Source organism: Pongo abelii, chromosome 16, assembly GCF_028885655.2.
Source record: "Pongo abelii isolate AG06213 chromosome 16, NHGRI_mPonAbe1-v2.0_pri, whole genome shotgun sequence".
NCBI classification, from domain to species: Eukaryota; Metazoa; Chordata; class Mammalia; order Primates; family Hominidae; genus Pongo; species Pongo abelii.
In genome coordinates, this window is record NC_072001.2 from 44,531,750 (window position 1) to 44,551,112 (window position 19,363).

Consider the following 19,363-nt stretch of genomic DNA (forward strand, 5'->3'; position numbering starts at 1 on the left):
CTTGAGGTCAGGAGTTTGAGACCAGCCTGGCCAACATGGTGAAACCCCATCTCTACCAAAAATATAAAAAAAATTAGCCCAGTGTGGTGGGGTGTGCCTGTAATCCCAGCTACTTGGGAGGCTGAGGCAGGAGAATCGCTTGAACCTGGGAGGCAGAGATTGCAGTTGCAGTGAGCTGAGATTGTGCCACTGCACTCCAGCCCGGACAACAGAGTGAGACTCCATCTCAAAAAAAAAAAAAAAAAAAAAAAAAGAAAAGAAAAAGAAAAACAAAGACATTCAAATGTTAGAAGCAACAGAACTCTGGGATCAAGTAAACGTGGAAAATAGATGAAAAGAGTCAGCTGAGGGTAAGACAGGTTTCGTAGCCTGGCAAAGTTACTGGAATGGTGGTGATACTGCCCATGTAGAGGAATGCTGTAGTACTTGTGTGTAGTGGTGAAGGGACGGATAATTAGCTTGGCTTTGGAAATGCTGAGTTTCAGATGTCTATGGGAAGTTCTGCCTAAGCAAATCCCTCCCTTTTCTAAGGGTAAATGATGAAGCTAGTAGAGGTTCTATGGAACCACTGGAAGGAGGCCGGGAAGAGAGCATCTGAGATATTGTTATATAAGTGAAGAGTGAGTTTTGAGGTGTCTTTACTTTGAGATATTTATATAAAAATTTTTAGTCTCCTTGAAGTTCAGGCACAGGTGCCCTCTCTAATCATCTCTCTATCAGCATTATTTTACTGCAATAATGTCTACAGCTCAGCATTTTAACAAGTTAAGAAAAAAAAACTGAAATGAAGGTGGGAGACAATGTAAATATATATACCAACAGATGGGCAGTAGTCACCAAGGATTCCAAAAAAGATCTGTGGTACACGAATCTGTTAGTGTTCCTCTAGCACTGTCTAGGGGAGAAACAGAATAGCGGAGAAAAAAGATTCAACAATGTGCTGTACTGCACAGAGTACAGGGTGCTAGTTTGAATGCAACCTTACCACTAACTAGCACTCACATTCATAGAGTTCATCCTATTTATCAGGGATTATGACAGGTGTTCTAAATATTTTGATCTGAGAATCATTATGACAATCCAAAGACAATCCAGGCCGGGCGTGGTGGCTCATGCCTGTAATCCCAACTACTTGGGAAGCTGACAAATGAGAATCCCTTGAACTCGGGAGTCGGAGGTTGCAGTGAGCCGTGACTGTGCCATTGCACTCTAGCCTGGGCAACCAGAGTGAAACTCCATCTCAAAACCACACACACACACACACACACACACACACACACACACACACAGACAAGCCAGGAACAGTGGCTCACGCTTCTAATCCCAGCACTTTGGGAGGCCGAGGCGGGCGGATCACGAGGTCAGGAGTTCCAGACCAGCCTGGCCAACATGGTGAAACCCTGTCTCTATTAAAAATAATAAAAATTAGCCAGGCAACATGGTGTGCGCCTGTAATCCCAGCTACTCAGGAGGCTGAGGCAGGAGAATTGTTTGAACCCGGGAGGCGGAGGTTGCAGTGAGACAAGATCGCACCATTGCACTCCAGCCTGGGCAAGAGAGTGAGACTCTGTCTAAAAACCAACCAACCAACCAACCAAACAAAAAAAACCCAAAGACCATTCAAACTGGCCTCAATTTGCAGTTAAAGGAACTGAAAATCAAAAAGTTCAGAAACGGGCAGGCGTGGTGGCTCACGCCAGTAATCACAGCATTTTGGGAAGCCTAGGCAGGCAGATCACCTGAGGTCGGGAGTTCGAGACCATCCTGGCCAATATGGTGAAACCCCATCTCTACTAAAAATACAAAAATTGCCAGGCATGGTAGCAGGCGCCTATAATCCCAGCTACTCAGGAGGCTGAGACATCAGAATCGCCTGAACCCGGGAGATGGAGGTTGCAGTGAGCTGAGATCAAGCCTTTGTAATCTAGCCTGGGCAACAGAGTGAGACTCGGTCTCAAAAAAAAAAAAAAAAAGTTCAAAAACCTGTTCACCATAATCAGAGTGCAGGAAGAAAAAGAGCTGCAAGTTGACATGGATCTGTCTGACTTCAAACCTTGGGTTCTTTCCACTATAGCCAATAGGTCCCAAACCCAGTTGTGCATAACAATTGCCTGAAGAACGTGTTAAGATACATTTTTCCAGATTCCCACTCAAGACTGACTCAGAAAATGATAATACTAGTATAGCACTTTTCTCTGAGTTGTTATAAGGATTATATATAATGAAGAATATTGGAATGTTTTATAAACTTCAAGTGTAACATCATATGCTTACAATTTAATGCTTTTTATTACGTATGATCATCTAATACCCTTTCTTTTGATTTTCTAGTCAGGGAATAATTTTCTGATAATTAGGCTTATGAAGTACCTTGAAATTAGAAAAGGGTGCCCCAAACTATATTTTGGCTTGATAACCACATTATAAATGAATACATTTAACTTTTAATCTATAAATAAGAGCTCTTGAGCTTGACCATCGCTAGTCAAATTCTTCAAGCTTAATCATCTCTTTAAGAATTGATGAAATCGTTCTAAAATCCGGCAAAGCTGAAGAATGGAGTTCAAAGCAGAAAAGGTGTGAATTGTTTTAAGTGGGGATTTCATGGGAGTAAAACATTAGGTTTTGACCTGAAGGGCAGTTTGTGAATACGTTACAGAGTTAATTGGTTCTGATGCATGACCACTTTTTCTGAGTTAGGAGACGGTGTTTTTTTTTCTCGTTTCCAATATACTATATTTCGTACGAGGTGGAACCAGTAACTGTGATACAGACAGGTCCCCGCCTCCTTTAAAACGCCTCGTGCTCTTACCACCCCTACTTTCCCCAACAGTAGCAATAAGTTTAGCAAGAAAGGTCTCATCTTCTATCCCAAGGGAAATTCTAAGTGCCATTTCCACTCTCAAGTGGGGCTCCTGGTAAGTTGCATTTAAATTAGCATTCTTTTTCACTGGCCAGGAAAGGGCTGGCAGTTCATTTGCAGGCAAATACCCTTGCTGGTTTTTTTTTTTTCCCCTGAATCTTTACAAAGTCACTCAGCAGGCACACACTAAACGCTTGCTCCGTGGAGAAAGGTTAAACGGTTTCCCCAAGACCACACAGATCAAACAAGTGGGAGAGGAGGGGCTGAAAGTGCCTGGTATACCTCGCCACACTCCCATAATTACCCAAACCGTCTCATTCCAAGCCCAAGGACCGGGCTTTCAAGGGGACACGAAAGGAACGCCCGGGAGGTGAGCGCCAGGAGATCGGGAGAGGTGCCTTTCCCGGCATGCTCTGCAGCACACCGAGGGGCGCCAGGCGTATCCCGGCGTGCATCGGGGAGCGCCCAAGGGCGATGGTTCCCGGCTCCTGGAGAGGCGTGCGAAGTTAAGCCGGTAGGTGCGAGCTTCCTTAGCTTTGAGCCTCTGGTTTCTCGTTTCCTCTTTATGGGTTTAAATCCATAACGGCAGAAAAGGATGGCCCTCCAACTACCCTCCCTCTCCGCGTGCGAACGACTCGGCGCCGCTTCGAGCTCTGTGCCAGGTGATTAGCGGGTAGGGGCGGGCCTGCGACCAGCACGTGACCCGCACTGGCAGCCAATGACTAGCCGGGTGGTCCAGCAGCGCGAGGATTCCGGGACCCGCGAGCGGAGCGGCGCGTGGGTCGGTTGCGGTCGGCCCGGGCAGGTACGCGCAGGCGCCTTGCTTGCCACGCGCTACGCCCGTCCCCACGCGCCTGGTGGCGTGTTCTTGGCGCGAAGTGTTAAGAGTCTGGGTGTTTTTGTGAGTTGGGGGGAAGGAGAGGGTGGCGGGGGGGGGGGGGCGGCTGAGGCGTCACGTGGACACCACAGCCAATCTCAGGCCGAGGCGCACCCACAGCTTTCCCCGGCGCCCCGGGGTGCGACGTGTTCAGTGAGGTTCGACCGGGCCCTGACGGCCTGAGCGGTCTTTCGAAGCGCGTGTGCGGCCTGTAAATTCTGGCCGCGGCTTTTCGTGGCGTTCTGCTCCGCGGTGAGCACAGACGACAAGTTCTCAGCAAAATGGCTGCTGGAAAGAGTCGCCAAGCAGGGGGAGCGCTGGGGCCGCGTGAAGGTCACATGACGAGGTTGGCAGCGCGTGCTGCTGGCGCGGGGCAGGGGGAGGGTGGGGGGCGTGGCGGGTCACGTGCCTTCGACTGCGCCGGCCTGTGGTTTTCCAGCGTCTTTGCTGCGGTCGGATTGCCTGTTTTTACTCCTCCCACATCGAAGCGTGGCAAGCGTCGGTGAGAAGCTGTGTGGTGTACTGGGATGAGCCGAGATCTGGGAATTCGGAGGCCTGGGATCCAGGCCTTTGGCTAGTTTCATCTTGCCACCCTCGGCTTCCATTTCTCATTCAGCTCGGTAGAGGAGATCACCTTTTAGGGTCCCTCATACGGCCTCTGACTTCCTCACCTCAATTTCATGCAGATAAAAAAAATTTAACAAATTCTTAACAATTATAATGAGACAACCACCCCCCCCAAATAAAAAAACCCACAGCCACGCCCCTCTCAATCATTACAGTGATGTGGGAAAGCTGGTGGAGGTAATTTGTTATAATATTCTGGGCGTGTCTGTCCATCTTTATCATTCCCATTTATACTTTATAGGGGCCCACGACCTCATTTGAAAAATATTGTCTTTTAGACATCTAATCCCTGTGTATTTTCTGGGAGGAAATCAAAAGGTAACTACTATTGTCATAACTGCGGAGATGGGGAAATAGTATTTAAAAGTGAAATGCTGATGCCCCATAACACTGACTAGAAGGGCCTAGAAGTCTTCGTTTCCACTTGGTGGGCTATCTTTGTAAAATTTTTGAGACCTGGTACCAACCAGCCTTTGGTATTTTTCTTGGTCTCTCCTCCCAGTTCTAGCTCTTCATTTCACCAAAGACGGGTCAAGGCGTTGGTGAAGAAAAGTATAAATTGTATGTTTTCCATACCACTGCTTATGTTTTATGATACATTTTAATTTATCTTAAAAAGAGTCTTCGAATTTTGTGCGAACACATCTGGAAAACATTTATTGAGCAATCATAATAGCTGTCACTTTTGAGTAATTATTATAGTTAACATCTTTCTGGCTTGGTGGTCTAAATACTTTCTACTGTATTTAATTCATTTAGTTCTCATAACAAACCTACGAGGTAAGTACTGTTATCTCCATTTTACCACTGAGGAAAATAGCAACAGAGAGATTTGGCTGGCAGTTTTACATGATTCCAACCAGATTTCCTTTTGAAAATTTGACAAGATGGTTTTAAAATTCATTTGAAAAAGTAAACCTAGAAATTAAGAACCTTCTTGGAAGAGAAGAATGAGGAAAGGACTTGTACTAGAGAATATACAAATAAAGCTATGATAATCAAAATGTAAGTAGCAACCCTGGAACACAAGAGTAGTGAAACAGAATAATCTAGAAATATATAAGGTTACTTAGTGTTATAAAGGTGGTATTTTATATCAGTAGGGAAGGTGTTCCAAAATTATGTTGGAACAATCAACTGTTTGGAGAAAAAATGGGATTTGTACCTTAAAATTTAAATAAAATTGCCGGGCGTGGTGGCTCACGCCTGTAATCCCAGCACTTTGGGAGGCCAAGGCGGGTGGATCACCTGAGGTCGGGAGTTTGAGACTAGCCTGACCAACATGGAAAAACCCCGTCTCGACTAAAAATACAAAATTAGCCGGGTGTGGTGGTGCATGCCTGTAATCATAGCTACTTGGGATGCTTGAAGCGGGAAGGCGGAGGTTGCGGTGAGCGGAGATCGCGCCATTGCACTCCAGCCTGGGCAACAAGAGTGAAACTCCATCTCCAAAAAAAAAAAAAGAATCTAGGTGAATTATATATATATTTTTTGAGAGGGAGTTTCGGGCTTGTCCCCCAGGCTGGAGTGCAGTGGTGCTTACCACAACCTCTGCCTCCTGGGTTCAAGCAGTTCTCCTGCCTCAGACTCCCGAGTAGCTGGGATTACAGGTGTCCGCCACTACACCGGCTAATTTTTGTAATTTTAGTTGAGACGAGGTTTCACCGTGTTGGCCATGCTGGTCTGGAATTCCTGACCTCAAGTGATCCTCCAGCCTTGGCCTTCTGAAGTTGTTAGGATTATAGGCATGAGCCACCGAGCCCAGCCAAATTAAATTTTTTTTTTTTTTGAGGGTCTCACTCTGTGGCCCAGGCTGGAGTGCAGTGCAGTGGCATGATCTCAGCTCACTGCAACCTCTGCTTCTTGGATTCAAGCAGTTCTCCTGCCTCAGCCTCCCAAGTAGCTGGGATTATAGGTGCAGGCCACCACACCCAGGTAATTTATATATATATATATTTTTAATTTTATTTTTTGAGATGGAGTCTCGCTCTGTCGCCCAGGCTGGAGTACAATGGTGCGATCTCAGCTCACTGCAACCTCCGCATCCCGGGTTCAAGTGATTTCTGCCTCAGCCTCTCAAGTAGCTGGGACTACAGGCAGACTATGCCGCCGCCACCACACCTAGCTAATTTTTGTATTTTTAGTAGAGATAGGGTCCAGGTAGCTGGAACTACAGGCAGAGTATGCCTGCCACCACACCTAGCTAATTTTTGTATTTTTAGTAGAGACAGGGTTTCACTATATTGGCCAGGCTGGTTTCGAACTCCTGACTTCATGATCCCCCTGCCTTGGCCTCCCAAAGTGCTGGGTGGGTGGCCTGAGCCACCGCACCTGGCTGATAATTTTTGTATTTTTAGTAGAGACGGGGTTTCACCATGTTGGCCAGGCTGGTCTGGAACTCCTCACCTCAGGTTTTCCTCCCATCTTGGCCTCCTAAAGTGCTGGGATTACAGGAGTGAGCCACTGCTCCTGGCCCAAATTAAATATTAAAATATAAAATGTGAAATCAGAAAATTACTACTTTAAAAAACTGGGAAAACAGTTTTCCAGTCTTGAAATAGGATGAGGCCAGGCACGTGGCTCATATCTATAATCCCAGCACTTTGGGAGGCCCAGGTGGGAGGATTGCTCAAACCCAGGAATTCAAGACCAGCCTGGGTAACAGAGTGAGACCCCATCTGTACAAAAAAATTTCAGAATTAGCTTGGTGTGGTGGCACGTCCCTGTTGTCACAGCTACTCAGGAGGCTGAGATGGGAAGATCACTTGACCTCAGGAGGTTGAGGCTGCAGTGAGCTGTGACGTGTCACTGCACTCCAGACTGGCCAACAGAGTGAGACCCAGGCTCAGCAAAAGAGAAAGGAGCTGTTCTACTAAGCATGACTGTCAAGGCGAATCCATAAAGACAAAGATGACAAAGATTGATACAGTTATTACAAAAAACATCTGTCTAGTTGGCAGAAACACGATAAAGTTAAAAGACAAATTTATTTATTTAGTATTCATTTATATTTATTGAGTGTTTACTATGTGCCAGCCAATTTTTTTAGGTTGAGGAGATCCAGTAATCAGCAAAGCCTGGCAAATTGTGAGAAAAAAAAAAAATTGAACAAGGCTGTTGCAGGAGGATTCCTTGAGGCCAAGAGTTTTTTTTTTTTGAATCTTTACAAAGTCACTCAGCAGGCACATACTAAACACTTGCTCCGTGGAGAAAGTGTTTGAGACCAGCCTGGTCAACATGGCAAAACCTTGTCTCTACCAAAAATACAAAAATCAGCTTGGTGTGGTGGCACATGCCTGTAGTCCTAGCTACTCAGGAGGCTGAGGCAGGAGAATCACTTGAACCCAGAAGGTCAAGGCTACAGTGAGCCATGATTGTGCCACTGCACTCCAGCCTGGGTGACAGAGTGTCTGTCCCAAAAAATAAATAAATAAAAATAAAAAAATAAATACGGTGCCTTTATAGAGGGGAGTACTTTGTACCTGGTAAACATGATACAGATCTCTATTAATGACTTGGAAAGCATGTGATAAGTGAACAAAGCAGGTTACAAAATTATGGATCACATTTTTGTAGAAATATACTTGTATATATCCCTTTATAGTACTTCTCCCTTATCCATGGTTTCTGTTTCAGTTATCTGCTGTCAACCGTGGTCTGAAAATATTTTGAGAGACCACATTTACATAACTTTTATTATAGTATATTGTTATATTTTATTAGTTATTAATCTCTCACTGTGCCTAATTTATAAATTAAACTTTATTATAGGTAAGTATGTAAGTATAGGAAAAAATACTGTGTATAGGGTTCAATACTCCTAGGTTTTAGACATACACTGGGGGATCTTGGAATGTATCCTATGGGGATAAGAGGAGAATTACTGTACATAGAAGTCTAAAAAGATAAATATCAAACATAAGCTAATGGTAACATTTTTAAGCAGTAGGATTTTGGATGAATTGGATTAGAAAAAACTATTTTCGTCTTTTTTTTTTTTTTTGACAAGTGGTCTTTCCATGTTGCACAGGCTGGTCTCAAACTACTGGGCTCAAAGGATCTTCTTGCCTTAGCCTCCCAAGTAGCTGTGACTGCAGCTGCACACTTGGCTCTAAAACAACCTTTTTTTTTTTTTTTTTTTTAGACAGAGTTTTACTCTTGTTGCCCAGGCTAGAGTGCAGTGGCGCTATCTCAGCTCACTGCCATCTCTGCCTTCCGGGTTCAAGTGATTCTCCTGCCTCAGCCTCCCGAGTAGCTAGGATTACAGGCATGCGTCATCACGCCCGGCTAATTTTTGTATTTTTAGTAGAAACGGGCTTTCTCCACGTTGGTCAGGCTGGTCTTGAACTCCTGACCTCAGGTGATCCACCTGCCTTGGCTTCCCAAAGGGCTGGGATTATATGCGTGAGCCACTGTGTCCGGCCTAAAAAAACTATTTTTTAAAAGTTTTAGATTTATAGAAAAATTGCAGACTACAGAGAGAGTTTTCATATACCTAGCTTCCCTTCCAGCTTTTCCCATTATTAAAATCTTATGTTAGTATAGTATATTTACTATAATTAAAATAATTTATTTTATTTTAGTTTTTGAGATGGAGTCTCTCTCTGTCACCCAGGCTGGAGCGCAAATGGCACTATCTCTGCTTACTGCAGCCTCTGCCTCCTGGGTTCAAGTGATCCTCCCACTTCAGCCTCCTGAGTAGCTGGAATAACAGGTAATTCTCGTGTCTCAGCCACCCAAGTAGCTGGGATTACAGGCGTGTGCCACCACCTCCAGCTAAATTTTTTTGTATTTTTGGTAGAGATGGATTTTCATCATGTTTCCCAGGTTGATCTCCTGAGCTCAAGCGATCCGCTCTCCTTGGCCTCCCAAACTGCTGGGATTACAGGTGTGAGCCACCACACCCAGCCTATTATAATTAAGGAACCAATAATGATACATTATTATTAACAGAAGTCCATAGTTTATTCAGATTTCCTTTTTATCTAATGTCTCGTTTTTGTTCCAGTATTCCATCCAAGATAACGCAGTACTTTTTGTAGTCATGTCTCCTTAGGATCCTCTTGGCTATGATAGTTTCTCACGCTTTCCTTATTTTTGATGACCTTGACACTTTTGAGGAATACCAGTCAGGTTTTCTGTAGCATGTTACTCAATTGGGATTTGATGCTTTTTTCATCATTAGACTGGGATTAGAGTACTTAGTATCAACATGATTGTCACTATTGATGTGACCTTGATCACTTGGCTGTCAGTTTGGTTTTTAAATGTTTGCTTTTCTATAGCTAATATTAATAAAATTTGTTACTTGCAATATAAAAGTAAATATTTGTTGATATTCTACACATGTCTACCAGTAGCATTTATAATAAGTAATACATTGACAAGCCTAATAATATAGAAAAAAGATAGTGGATATTATAATCAAGGAAAAATAATGATGAAGTTGCCTGAAGGGCTAATTGTAGAAAGGAATTAAAGGCATTAGTACCATATAGCTTATTATAACAGTCTTTAAGCTGTTTTAGGACTCTGTTTTAAGAACATTCTGGTAATCAAGAATTGGATCTAAATTCAAAGGTAGGAAAGGAATTATTCAATTATTCATAATAGGATGAAAATATAAATCGGATAGTTTAGATCAATTAGGTAAAATCTTACAATTCAACAACAAATAATTAATGAGCCCTACTGCATGCCAGGTGCTAAGGATTGAGCAGTGAACAGGACAAAGTCCATGCCCTCATGGAAATTATATTTTGGTAGGCAATGAGCTAATAAGATGATTTCAGGGCCAGGCATGGTGGCTTATGCCTGTAATTCCAGCACTTTGGGAGGCCGAGGCAGGTGGATCACCTGAGGTCAGGAGTTTGAGACCAGCTTGGCCAACATGGTGAAACCCTGTCTCTACTAAAAAATACAAAAAATTAGCTGGGTGTGGTGGTGCGCGCCTGTAGTCCTAGCTGTTTGGGAGGCTGAGGCATGAGAATCTCTTGAACCCGGGAGGTTGCGGTGAGCTGAGATTGTGCCACTGCACTCCATCCAGCCTGCGCGACAAATGGAGATCCTGTCTCAAAAAAACAAAACTAAAAACAAAAACATGTAACTGGTTAGGTCAGCTAGGGAGTAAAGAAGAGGGCCAATGACTGAGCCCTGAGACTACTGATATCATGGAGTGGGATAGATTGTAATATATACTTAAATTTCTTTTGTATTGGTATCAGGACCAAATTGACTGAGCAACATGTAAATAGTATAACACTGAATAATGCCTTTGAGATGATTATAATGTTACTAGGCTCTTCCTGTTACTTGAATCCTCATGTTTTTGTCACTTTCCTGTCTGAAGATTTCTACTTTCTCTCCATTGTTTGAGGACATAAACCCCCAGACTTCTTAGCTTAGCATACCAGAGCCTTCATTGTCTGAGTACTCTACGTCATCTCGCTCCTTTTTATCTTTTCTCCTCTTTATCACACCTACTGTGCCCAATGTGCTTGGCTCCTTTATAACCCCCTGTTGGCCTGGACTACTCTTTCTCCTCCTGCTGCCCTGCCTCAAACTCCTACTCAGTCTTGAATGTCCACCTTAAATTTGCTATGTAATTTTCCCCAATTTCGCGGATAAAATTGACCTCTTCACTGCATGGTACTTCCTCAATGCTGTTGCTTATACTTCAATTTATAGCAAAATACAAAATCAGTTGGTATTTTGGCTTTTAAAAAAATTCATTTGTTTCCCCAGTGCTTGGCATGTGGTAGATGCTTAATCATAATGCATTGAAAAAGTTTAAAAGTTTTGCTTTGGCCAAAGAATAAGTAATTAAAAACTAGATCTTACAATACACGATCATATGGATCATTAGCTGAGATTTTTAGGATCTTTTTATTATGTCAAGTTGTTGGTTTTAGTGATATTCATTGTGGCATAATTTAGCCAGTACGAAGTTTAGTGAATGTCAGTTAGGAGTCTTAGTTCAGAGACATATTAGGAATGTTTTATTCTCTAGGGCTGAATAATGCTTATTCTTTGGAGGCAGGCTATTATAATAGATTTTTCCTTCACTTGCCCACTTTCACCCACCTTCTCAGTAGTTGGGAATTCTATTGTAACAGTACACATGTACTTTGAGCTCTTTGCTGGAGACGGAACCTAATGTGATAAATCCAGTAGAATCAGCAGTACTCACCCCAGGAATGTCCTTTAAATTGTTGGATAGAAGGAGGCTTACTGGTGTGAATTGTAGGTGTGAAGATTTTTCAGCCTGTGAGTCCAAAGTAGGGTTGATTATTTTGTCATTCAATCATAAGCATGTATTGAGTACCTGCCATATATGGGTATTGTATGAGGTGCAGTGTGGGGGACACACAAAAGAAATAAAAGGCATAGTTCTCTGCACATGAGCCCTGACAATTTAGTTGAGGAACTGAAACATAGGAAGGAATTTAATATTAACAAGCAATATATCAGTAAGTGCAAAGTACTGTAGTATAAATCAGGGACTGCATTTCTTAAGCCCATAATTATATTCTCAGGGTTATATGCAGTCTTACATCAATTTTCAACATTTTAATTTGACTTGAAGTTCTGCATTTTCTCTTATCCTTTAACGTTTCTAGTTTCAATAAGATATTGATTTAGCTCTTTGTTTGATATGATAAAAGCCATATATAAGAAGAGTTCTCTGCCACAATGTTGCATCCAAGCATTTTATTCTTTCATGTCTATAAAGAAAGTACATAGGCCCACACCTGTAATCCCAGCACTTTGGGAGGCCAAGGAAGGAGGATTGCTTGAGGCCAGGAGTTCGAGACCAACCTGGGCAACATAGCAAGACCCTATCTCTATGAAAACATAAAAATGAAAAATAAAAAATAAAATACATAATTTGAAATGGTAGAATGTGATTTATCCTTTACAAGTGTGACAGAGGTACACTTTCATTTTTTTTGCTATGTGTAGGTTCCTCCTCCGCATACTTTGTCTTTCCACTTAAAGGGGTGGAGGGGGAGAAAGAGAACGTGGAGAACAAATTTTGTGTGTGTATATGAATCTGAATTTAAAAATATGTATTTTCATTAAAGGCGACCAACTGAACAGAAAAAAAAGTACGTATTTTCATATTTGAATTACAAAAGTGGCTTTTTTGAGAAGATAAATACATAAGCACAAATAATAATTTCTAATGTGCCAACTATCACTGTTAGCGTGTTGATATGCTTCTAGGTTTCTTTTTTTTAAATGGCAAGTGTTGTTTTTTTTAGCTCAGATACATTTATAAAAAAGATAATTGTCTTTACATAGGTTTATCTGATCAAATTACTCTCAATAAAATTCTTTAGTGGCTTTGCATAGTAAATGGAATCAAGTTGAGACAAGTTCAGATTCCTTACTTAGCTTGACACATAAAGCTCACTACCTCATAGTTTATCTCACGCCATATGTCTCCCTCATACGCAACTTGTTTTATCCATAATACATGTGTGTACTACTTTCAGGCCTCTAGATGAGGGGCTGGCAAATGTTTTCTCTAAAGGACTGGATAGTAAATATTTTAATTTATGGGCCTTAGCTTTTCTTTTAAGTACTACTCAATTCTGTTGTGGTAGTAAACTGCAGGACCAGCCCAGAGAGTGTCTACTCTGTTGATAACAGAATGTCAGGTTACTTTGTAGATATAAAAGAGCCAAGATTGCAAGTCATGTAGCCTGGGCATGCACAATAGAAAAAGCTTTGATCTCTAACAACACCCAGAACCAACATCCCTCCTCTCTTCCCCCAGCAGAACCAAGAAGTCTGGGACATGACCAGAACTTGAATGCTGGAACCTTTTCAGAAGCAACGGGTCCATTGGCTGTAAAGATCCAGGGCTAAAATTCGCCTCAGCATACCTTACCGAAATGGTTAAGTTTGAAGCCCTCCAATCGGACCTTGGCAAGCCAACATTTCCAGATCTTTTCCCTTGCCCTCCAACCTCTTAAAACTTGTCCCAGACTCCAAATCAGGGAGATAGATTTGAGCTGGGCCTCCTGTTTCCTCACTAGTCTGCCTTGCAAGAAAGCGTTTCTTTTCTCAAAAGCTGGTGCCTCCTACCTGTAGGAGGTCTCCTTCCTGTAGGAGATAGGGGGAAAAAAAAAGCTGGTGCCATAGTATTGGCTTCAATGCATAGTGGGCAGCGAGCCCATTTGCTAGATAACAGCACAAAAGCAGCCACAGACGATAATACACAAACAAATGAAATGGCTGTGTTTCAGGAAACTTTATATATAGACACTGAAATTTGAATTTCATGTAATTTTTTTTTTTTTTTTTGAGACGGAGTCTCACTCTGTTGCCCAGGCTGGAGTGCAGTGGTACAATCTTGGCTCACTGCAACCTCTGCCTCCTGGGTTCAAGTGATTTTCCTGGCTCAGCCTCCCGAGTAGCTGGGACTACAGGCATGCACCACCATACTCGGCTAATTTTTTTTGTATTTTTAGTAGAGAGCAGGTTTCACTGCGTTGGCCAGCCTGGTGTCAAACTCCTGACCTCAGGTGATCTGTCCGCCTCTGCCCCCCAAAGTGCTGGGATTACTGGTGTGATCCACTGCACCTGGCCTTTCATATAATTTTTACATGTCATAAAATTTTATTACCTTGATTTTTTTCAACCATTAAAATATGTAAAAAATCATTTTTAGCTTGCGGGGCATATGAAAACAAATGGCAGAACATGGCCTTTGGGACTATAGTTTATGGATTCCTGCTCACTTGCTGGGTGCCTCTGTCCCTGCTGAGCACCCTCTTTTACTCCTGCCACACTTTCTTTTCCTAGTATGGCTGACTTATTCAAAAACTTCGTCTCAATATTACAGTCTGAAGGTAGTCAGAATTTGTTTTAGATTCTCCTTTTCTGGTGAAAGATAAATACAATTATCTTTTTTCTAAACGTATCTGAGCTAAAAAAAAACCCAACACTTGCCATTTAAAAAAAAAGAAACCTAGAAGCGTATCAACACGCTAACAGTGATAGTTGGCACATTAGAAATTATTATTTGTGCTTATGTATTTATCTTCTCAAAAAAAAAGCCACTTTTATAATTCAAATATGAAAATATGTACTTTTTTTTTTTCCTGTTCAGATCTCTCTCTTATTTGAGACGGTCTTGCTCTGTTGCCCATGCTGGGGTGCAGTGGTGTGTGCACAGCTCACTGCAACCTTGACCTCCCAGGCCCAAGCCATCCTCCTGCTTCAGCCTCCCAAGTAGCTGGGATTTTGTGCCACCCAGCACCCCTGGCTAATTTTGTTTTTTTGAGATGGAGTTTTGCTCTTGTTGCCCAGGCTGGAGTGCAATGGCTCAATCTCGGCTCACCACAACCTCTGCCTCCTGGGTTCAAGGGATTCTCGTGCCTCAACCTCCCGAGTAGCTGGGATTATAGGCAGGTGCCACCATGCCCAGCTAATTTTGTATTTTTAGTAGAGATGGGGTTTCTCCATGTTGGTCAGGCTGGTCTCGAACTCCCGACCTCAGGTGATCTGCCCGCCTTGGCCTCCCAAAGTGCTGGGATTACAGGAGTGAGCCACTGCACCTGGCCCCACCCCTGGCTAATTAAAAATAATTTTTTATGTTTTATTTTTATTTGTTTTTTATACTTTTAAATTTATTTTATTTTTAATAGAGGTGGCATCTCACTGTGTTACCCAGGTTGGTCTCAAACTCCTGGGCTCAAATAATCCTCCCACCTTGGCCTCCCAAAGTGCTGTGGTGGCCTGTAATCCCAGTACTTTGGGAGGCCAAGGTGGGAGCCACCATGCCGGGAGTAATTTTTAAAATTTTTGAAAGAGATGGGTTCTACTGTGAGCCATGATTGCGCCACTGCACTCCAGCTGAGAGACAGAGTGAAACCCTGTCTCAAAACAAACACACAAAGACACACACACGGAAATTAAGAGGAATAAAAAGTTGTCAGTGGTAAGATTGTAGGTATCACAAATTATATTATTATTTGCTTATTTATTTTATAGGTTCTTCATTAGAATATAAACTCCTAGAGGTCATGGATTTTGTCTGTCTTAGAACAGTGCCTGGCTTACGATAGTTTTAAATAAATATTTGTTTATTGTTTCATGAATCGAATGTGGAAACATTTCTTTTTGTTGGCCTTAATGTTATAGTAATGTTTATTAACATTAAATTAAAGCAAAAGGTAAAAGGAAATTCCTGGTGGGCGTGGTGGCTCATGCCTGTAATTGGACTTTGGGAGGCCGAGGTGGGTGGATCACCTGAGGTCAGGAGTTTGAGACCAGCTTGAACAACATGGTGAACAATTGTCTGGGTGTGGTGGCGCGTGCCTGCCCTACCCCAGCTACTTGGGAGGCTGAGGCAGGAGAATTGCTTGAACCCAGGAGCAGAGGTTGAGGTTGCAGTGAGCCGAGATTGCACCATTGTACTCCTGGGCAACAAGAGTTAAACTGTCTCCAAAAAAAAAAAAAAAACCAACAACAAAAGAAAATTCCTAATTCTTTTTTTTTTTTTTTTGGAGACAGTTTTGCTTTGTCTCCCAGGCTGGAGTGCAGTGGCTCGATCTCACCTCACTGCAACCTCTGCCTTCCGGGTTCAAGCGATCCTTCTGCCTCAGCTTCCTGAGTAACTGGAACTATAAGCATGTGCCACCACGCCGGCTAATTTTTGAATTTTTTGTAGAGATGGGATTTCGCCATGTTGGCCAGGTTAGTCTTGAACTTCTGGCCTTAAGTGATCTACCCGCCTTGGCCTCCCGAAGTGCTGGGATTACAGGCGTGAGCTACTGTACCCAGCCCCAGCCTTTTTTTAGTGCAGCATGGTTTTTGCATATTCTCACCACCATTATTGGCCACCTCTGGTCCTCTGTAAGTATTGTACCCAAAACAGGACACGCTCTTCTAGATTTAAGCAATCCAGCCCAGCATATAGAGGAATTACTTCCTCTCAGAATCTAGATACCACACATTCAATTTAGGGTTTCTTGTACATGTGTCCCATTGTTGGGTCATATTGAACTTACTTTGTAGGTGTAACAGATAGGAAAAACCAAACTGCTTTTTCCTGATCTCACATACTACTCAACACTTCTGACACCAGATGTGTGTTGGATTTTTCCTTACACACCAAACAGTTCTCCAGTAGACGCCAATAGGATATCCTATAATTCAATTGTAACATTGTCGACCTGCAGATAGTGTCAGATCCTATAGGTTAAGGGCTTAACCACACAAAACTGTCTCCACTTCACATGCCAATTGCATGTCCCAGGTTGTGACCTGTGTTGACCAACTGGCTATAAATTGGAGGTTCCTACAACCTTCTCCTTGGGTTTGGTTAATTTGCTGGCATGGCTCACAGAACTCAGGGAAACACTTTATTTGTGTTTATCCATTTATTGTAAAGAATCTTATACAGGATACAGATAAGCAGCCAGATGGAAGAGATGCATAAGGCAAAGTCTGTAGGAAGAAGTGTGGAGTTTCTGTGTCCTCCCTGGGCACTCCACACTCCTGGCACCTCGCTATGTTCAGCAGCCCAAAAGTTCTCCAAACCCTGACCTTTTAGGGTTTTGTGGAGGCTTTATGACGTAAGCATGATTGATTAAATTATTGGCCATTGGTGATCAGCTTAACCTTCAGCTCCTCTTCACTATCAGGAGGTGGGAGTGAGGTGGGAATCACAGTTTCAACCTTCCAATCACATGGTTGGTTCTCCTGGCAAGTTGCCTTATTAGAATAAAATATGCTCCTGTCACCCAGGAAATTCTAAGGGATTTAAAGGCTTCTATCACTCAGGAAATTATAAAGATCTTAAGAGTTTTATCTCAGGAACTGGAGGTAGAGACCAAATATCCGTTTCTTATATATTACAATATTACAATAGGTATTTAAAACATTATAACAGCTTCCAACTCTTTTCCCAGTAAATGTTTACCTGGTAATGTAACAGAACTGGCTAGCTTGCCTTTTGTATATTTTTGTTTTTCCCTGCCCTTCTTCATTGGAGGTACTAATAAGTAGCAAAATGTTCAAAAGATGGGTAGGCAGAGAATAAATGAAGTGAAACCTCTGGAAAGTCTACACCTTTTTTTTTTTTTTGAGATGGAGTCTTGCTCTGTTGCCCAGGCTGGAGTTGGGTGGCGCGATCTCTGCTCACTGCAAGCTCCGCCTCCTGGGGCGCCTGCCACCATGCCTGGCTGATTTTTTGTATTTTTAGTAGAGACGGGGAATCACCGTGTTAGCCAGGATGGTCTCCATCTCCTGACCTTGTGATCTGCCCGCCTCAGCCTCCCAAAGTGCTGGGATTACAGGCATGAGCCACCGCGCCCGGCCGAAAGTCTACACATTTTTAAAAAAATTTATTTTTAATTTTATTTTATATTTTGCTAACTTCTTTTTTTAACTGTCCTTACTGCTTGTGCAAAGTCTGCACATTTTATATTATAAAATATATATTTTAAATTTTGTAAAGTATTATAAAATTTGTAATATTCTCCAAATAATTCAGTGATGACTATACATTTTCTTTTTCTTTTTTCTTTTTTTTTTTTTTTTTGAGACGGAGTTTCACTCTTGTGCAGGCTGGAGTACAATGGTACGATCTCAGCTCACCACAACCTCCGCCTCCCGGGTCCAAGTGATTCTCCTGCCTCAGCCTCCTGAGTAGCTGGGATTTCCGGCATGTGCCACCATGCCTGACTAATTTTGTATTTTTAGTAGAGGTGGGGGTTTCTCCATGTTGGTCAGGCTGGTCTCAAACTCCCGACCTCAGGTGATCCACCTGCTTCAGCCTCCCAAATTGCTGGGATTACAGGCTTGAGCCACCGTGCCCGGCTGATGACTATACATTTTCTAGATGCTTTCTTCAGAATTCCTGAAATTGCAGGAGAGTAAGTACTTGTGTAAAAATCAGAAACTGATCTCATGGCTCTGTCTTCAGAAACTATTGAAAACCTATTTTTTCCAGGAAAATGTGCCATTATAATTTTACCCCAGTTTTCCAAAACTGTAACCAAATTCTTATTCCCATCAGCCGTTCATTTCTCATGGATGTCACTATAATATCTCATGGATATCACTGGGATATCATAGACCAAGGGATGTTAACCTTTTTCTTTCTCCTCAGTGTTTCAGGAAGGCAAACATTTTCTGTAAAGGACCAGATAGTAAATATTTAGACTTTGTGGACCAGAGGGTCTCTGTCTCAACAACTTGACTGTGCTTTTATATCACAAAGGTGGTCACAGACAATATGTAAATCAATGGACATGGCTGTCTTTCAATAAAACTATTTACAGAAGCAGACATCAAACCTAGAGTGAAAAATCATTCTACCAAAAAGACACAGGCACATTGCAGCACTATTCACAACAACAAAGAAATGGAATCAACCTAGGTACCCATCAGCAGTGGACTGGATAAAGAAAATGTGGTACATATACACCATGGAATACTATGCAGCCATAAAAAAGAATGAAATCATGTCATTTGCAGCAACATGGATGCAGCTGGAGGCCATTTTCCTAAGTGAATGAACACCGAAACAGAAAACCAAATATCACATGTTCCCACTTTTTTTTTTTTTTTTTGAGAAGGAGTTTTGCTCTTGTCACCTAGACTGGAGTGCAATGGAGTGATCTTGGCTCACTGCAACCTCTGCCTCCCAGGTTCAAGCAATTCTCCTGCCTCAGCCTCCCGAGTAGCTGGGATTATAGGCGCCCACCATCATGCCCAGTTAATTTTTGTATTTTTAGTAGAGACAGGGTTTCACCATGTTAGCCAGGCTGGTCTCGAACTCCTGACCTCAGGTGATCTGCCTGCCTGGGCCTCCCAAAGTGCTGAGATTACAGGTGTGAGCCACTGCACCTGGCCCACATGTTCTGACTTATAAGTGGAATCTAGACATTAGGTGCTCATGGACATAAAGATGGCAACAGTAGACACTGGGCACTACCAGAGGGGGTAGGGAAGGAGGGGGACAAGGGTTGAAAACT

The 19,363-nt window shown here is 42.6% G+C and overlaps 1 protein-coding gene across 4 annotated transcripts in view; it reads left to right on the forward strand.

Moving 5' to 3' along the window:
• The first annotated feature begins 3,301 nt into the window (after window positions 1-3,301).
• Window positions 3,302-19,363, forward strand: part of MGA (MAX dimerization protein MGA) — a 159,336-nt gene continuing 143,274 nt past the window's right edge. For 2 of the 4 annotated variants that reach the window (XM_054532609.2, XM_063716590.1), the window contains exon 1: window positions 3,302-3,668. The gene's annotated coding sequence lies outside the window, so the exon portion shown is untranslated. Of the gene's footprint in view, window positions 3,669-3,885; window positions 4,087-19,363 lie in introns of those variants that run through there. The other 2 variants (XM_054532610.2, XM_063716589.1) reach the window with 2 other exon arrangements.